Source organism: Henckelia pumila, chromosome 1 (assembly GCF_033568475.1).
Source record: "Henckelia pumila isolate YLH828 chromosome 1, ASM3356847v2, whole genome shotgun sequence".
Lineage (NCBI taxonomy): Eukaryota > Viridiplantae > Streptophyta > Magnoliopsida > Lamiales > Gesneriaceae > Henckelia > Henckelia pumila.
The window spans coordinates 63,770,446-63,776,445 of record NC_133120.1 but is presented as its reverse complement, the minus strand read 5'-3'; positions in this window follow the sequence as shown (position 1 = coordinate 63,776,445).

Here is a 6,000-nt window from a genome sequence, read left to right as displayed (position 1 = left end):
GGGTGACCTGAATCTCTTTGGTGATTTGGGTTCTCTAATTGAATTTGAGTCTACGGATGTAATGAGACTTGTACGGTTTCCAGCCCTAAGTGCCTCTTTCACTGAATGTTCCTCTTGATCCTACTTCTGATGAAGTTTCGGACAGGGATGTTGTGGGGATCTCGGGTGCTAATCTCATCTTAAGGGGAAAATTAACATTTAATCATAAAAGAATCACACTAGAACGAATAAAATCAAAGACTGAAATTTTTTTATTTTTTTTAAAAATTCTGCTCACACACGGACCTTGGTCCGAACCCTTGCATGGACCAGGGCACGGGGTCCGTACCTATTTTGGACAAGGGTCCGTGCCTATACAGAAATTGAAATTCAAAGGAGTTGCGGAACAGAGGACACACGGACCCTTACACGGAGGCTTACACGTGGTCCGTGCCTCCTTTTCTCAAAACATTTTGGGACAGAGTCCATCCGGACCCTTGCCCATGGCATGCACGGGGTCCGTGCCCTGTGCATAAAATTCAGTCTTTTTATGCTATCAAGTCTGAAAAATGATATAATCTATCATATAAGCTTTCCAACATGATTCTACATACGTGACATGCATTTAAACATAAATCTACATATCTGTAGACAATACTCAACAACAACATATACAAAAGTGTTTGTCATCTGCTTAAAACCCGAGTCTCCACTTCTAATCTTTCAATCTCGTGAAATCCAAGTCAAGTCTGACTTGCTTATGCCCCAACCTGATGCAATGCACACATACAAACAAAGCAACAGCCGGATAACTCCGGTGAGGATAAATCTCAGTATGAACGACATGCATATACATCATTTAAGCATATTAAATCTATATGCCAAATGAATCTTAAATCTCAAATCATGTAATAACAGGCAAAACATGATAGTATATTCGTTCATCTATGATAAAATAAAACCAAGCATATAAACTCATTCAAATCTTGAATGTCAAATACTAACATGCTAGCATTTATGACTGCATATTCTAAACCATAGTTAGGTTAATGCATAAATGCAATGCATGTGTTAAGGAATAGGCTATCAAATCTGATATCAATAAATCGTAGCTCTGGGATCCCGGGGAAATAAAATCTTTAACCAACCACCGACTCTCCCACTCGAGGTGGTGTTAAATATCTCAATTCCCCTGACTTTGGTGCAACTATAGTGAGTCTTCTAGCTCTGAAAATAAATCTATATTCCGTGCCATGAGTCATCTGACTCTGGAAGTAAATCTACATTCCATGCCACTCAACTACAGTTCTCCAAACGTCATCTGCACTCTAGGCCTTTCAACCCTCTGTGCTTTTCAGGCTGGAATTCAAGATGAATGCAATATAATCTGGATGCATCAAATCATACATAATCTAAAACAACATCTTGAACACATCAATCATATAATCATATGATCATATAATCACTCAAGGATACCGACAAATCTGTAAGCATCACATAGAATACGTAAAACATGTTCAATACAGAACATAATATAAATCAAAGAAGACAAGTAAACATTTACATAAATATTCTGGGAATTCAAGAAGATAGCTATCTTGAATAATCTATCTCATTTATGTAAACGTAAACAATAACATATATTAAACATGCATGTATGTGATTTTAGGCAACTCGATAATCAGAAACAATCTCGAGTTATTCTGCCCATCTTATTAATGTCTATTCATACCTTTCCTTCTGAATCTGAGAAGCTCCAATTCTGGACAAATAAAATCTAAGATCTTCCATCAAAATCTGCTCAAATCAGTACAATCATTCAAGGTAAATTAGCTTCACACCTTCTTCAGTCTTTCGCGGTTCAAAGGCTAACTTCTCGAGTTCGCCGACTCGAAATCGATATGTTGCAATTCAAATATGAAATGCATTGATATCTAATTCAATATGAGCTTTCAATATCATTTCATTCTTATCAAACAATCTAATAACTTGATCACGTGACCGGAATTCAAACCGACGGCGTAACGGATCAAAACTGGAAATTCTAAACACATGAATATCATCAATACTATGATCTCAACATGATATCATCTTCAATTCTTCAAATAAATTTCGAAATCCAAAGCCCCAAAAAAATCAGATTTCTGAAAAATCTTTCAAAAATCGGAAACATGTTCAAACGACGATCTTTTCCCGATCCGTCTTAAATATGCTATCGGCGTATATGCTAGAACATGTTTATACAATCAAATTTTAATTCTAACAACAAGATAAAATTCAAACATGGTAGAACTTCATAAAACTTACGTCAAATCGTAGCACTCGGAGCCGTGATCGCAAATATATGCTCAATCGAAAATTCTACCGGGCGGATCGATTTTTATCGGAGCTTGAAATATCAAAAATGGCTTGGAAGCCTTCTCCCTCCTCTCTCGGTTCTTGTCTGAAAACTTTATGATTTCTCACGTGAATTCTAAGTCAAAATAGATATATATTGACCTATTTGCTGTTTAGTCCCTGAACTATGGCATAATTGCAAATTAGTCCACGGACAAGCGATTTAATTCAATTTCAATCCTAAATAATTTAAGAATATTAGAATTTAATTCTAAACTCTAAAAATTCTCAAATTAAATATTCTCGAATTAAAATTAAATCATTTTGGACCTTATCGCATTTTAGTCCTTGAACTTCTTAATATTTGCAAATTGGCCCTTGCTCGGATTTCATTCTCAAATTAAATCCTTGATATTTATAATCTTGAAATTTACATCTTAATTTCCATAAATATCAATTCAAATATTTTTAATCTTTTAATTTAATAATTTCGGATATTAAAATCTTAAAATCCGAAAATTCTCAAATTAAATATTTTCGACCCGAAATTGAAATCTCTAATTTGCATAAATTCTTAAATTCATCTTTTCACTCTTATTTGGAATTTAACTCTTAAATCTCATCATTAAGAACTTAATATTTTCGGGCCTTACAGATACTATTTCTGGATATGTAGAACAAATTCTTTTGGCTTTTCCGGATAAGGAATAAGCTTCAGTCAACTGACATCGAATGCTTTTTCTTATTTCTTGGGGTTCCACCACCAAGCAGACGAGCTTCACATTCCTGCTACCGCATCTCTATTTCATTCTCTTTTCTCCTTATGGTTTCATCGGCCATATTTTTTTGTTTACTTCCAACCTCGTGCTGGTTGCAAGTTCATGGCTAGACTTCGCTATTCGCGAGAGGATTGGCGGTCCCAGTTTTTCTTTGTAAAAGACTGTGGGTGGGAGGTACCCCTTTCTTGGAGCTCTAGTTGTAGTATTGTAAAAATGATAGAAAATCATCGACAAATGCAAGTTCACTGTCAAACCTTAGGGCTTTTTGACGAACTTTTTGATCCTAGGAGCTTACTTGCTGGTGGTATTTTTTGCCTTGTGACAATTTCTCTGCCTTTTATTGATGTTTATTTTTGTCTAGTTTTGTGTATTTTACGGGTATTCTTGATATCTAATTGTCTCTTGTTTTATTCATAGGGATACACGTAGGCTTATCTAGTCTTCGAAATCGTGAAGAGATTGTCGGGTGGCCTCCTTCTATCAGTGATAAGAATAAGGGTGAGGATAGGCATTGTCCCCCTGTTCCTCGGTATACAGGCTTTCATTCCCAGCCTGACCGCGGATGCGTGACTAATTCACAATGTCACCAGGGTCCTCCTCTTTTGCCTACTGACCGCCGGGCGCTTGGTGATGAAAGTGATCTAAGACGGGGTTCATTTAGTAGAGGAAATTAATAAGGGAATAGTAATACTAATGTTGCTGTCCCATAGAACCCCAAAAAAGGACGTGTATATCTCACACTGTCTTCCTAAGGTCCGCGGAAGAATTCTTTGATGCTGTAAGGGGTTAATTCCAAAGAGAATGCACAATCATTCTGGGACGTGGAAGAATTCTTTGATGCTGTAAGGGGTTAATTCCAAAGAGGATGCATAGTCATTCTGGGACATTGAGGACCCTGACTTGGGTGGAAAAAAGGGAGGGATATGATAGGTGACTATGATGTTACTCACATTTTCCCTAAGGTTTTAGCAGCGTTGTCGCATTCTCTTGCCTTGATAGTTTGTCAGTACCCATTCTCCTGTTTTCTAATGATGTGATTGAGTGTTTGTTCTATGAGCTAACCTCGTATTCTGTACCTTCCAGGCGGTATCTGTAAGGCCCGAGATTATTTAATTTTAATCCAAGAATATTTAATTTGAGAATTTTGGAGTTTAAATTTAAATTCTAATATTCTTAAATTATTTAAGATTGAAATTGAATTAAAAAGATTGCACAAGGACTGAATTGCAAATAGTGAAGAATTGAGGGTCAAAGTGAAATTTTATATATTTGAGTGGGACACTTGGCTTTCTTATGTATATACGTGTAAAATAATGTGCATCATCATCAATCTTCAACCAAGAACCGAGAGCTCTTGAGGAATTCAGATTTCTCAACTATTTTGCATCTTCAAACTTTGATTTTGGAAGATCCAGCCGTCTGATTTCAAAACCGAGCATAGTTTTGGAATCCTTGCAACAAGACCTTAGAAGTGATGTAAGTATTTTTATGATTCAGTGGTTTCGAAATTGAGATGTATAGGAATCAGAATTTTATCATGTATTGATATTCTTATGGTAAGATATATTGTATATTCGAAGCCGGATCGAAGAAAGGATAGTGTATGCAATTGTGATGATTTTTCAGCAATTATTCGAAATTCTTACCTTCTGATTTTTCTTGTTTAGTGATGATATATTGCTGATATGGTTGTATTTGAAGTTGTAAAGATTGATAGCATTGATATATTTCCGGTTCAGTTATCGATTTTGTACCGTTACGCCGCCGGTTCAAGAATTTGATAGAGTTTGAATTAGATTTGTTGAGCTGTGCTGTAGTTGAATGGATTGATGATGTTTGTAGCATATTTATAATGCATTTTCAGATTTGATTGAAGTTTGAAGTACTCGAGAAGTTTCAGCTTCGAACTGGGAACTAGTTGATCAAGGTTTGTGAGTTTCTACCTTGAGGATTGTGTTGAACTTTGAGCAGATTTTTGTTAGAGTTTGTGTCTCTTGTAGCTTGTGGATTGAGCTAGCTCGTTACCACGATTAAGGTTTGATCCGACGATGATTGATTTGGGGATAAACGTCGAGATGAGTTGCCTCTTGATCCCTTCAAAATCACACATTGTTTTGCATTATATGTTTATGTGTTTGGTTATGCATTGCTTGATGTTCAATTTAGCAGCAAAAAACTGATCAACACAATTCCCGCTCGAGCTGCTGATTGTTACTATTGAATCCTGACTTTTGGTGATAACAAAACAATACTTTGTTGTTTAGTCGGCCGCCAGTTTTTTGTATAAGTAAGCTACGTCAACCGAGCAAAGACATATCTACCGACGACAGCCAAAGTATGCAAAGCAGCTACATCAACCGAACAAAGACATATCTACCGATGATAGCCAAAGCATGCTAAGTAGTTGTATGTCAACCGAACAAAGACATATCTACAGACGTCAGCTAAAGCTTATCAACCAACAAAAGATGCAAAACAGTTGTATGTCAAACATATCTACCGATTGAGATATCTACCGAACTTCAAATCCAAAAAGTCTATACGCTACAGTTCAAAGTTACAGTTTCCCAGATCTCAGAAAGTGACAAGACAACTAAAAAGCAAAAGGACGAAGCATTTAAGGATTTGTCTGATAAAGTGAGAAAGCCTTAAATAGCATTTAGTGTGAGCGACACATTGAATAGACAATTAAAGGCGCTCCCAGTATGAAATATTCAAAAGCCATATCAGCAGGAAAATCCTACCGTTGGACAAAGAAGAAAGACGTTGAAGACAAAGGCTATATATATCAAAGCCTCTCTAGACAGAAAAAGAGGACAGAACACAACACAACAACGCTTATTGAGAATCTGTCTATCTGAGCTCTCGAACCCATCTTGAATTCTCAACCACTCAAAGAGAAAAC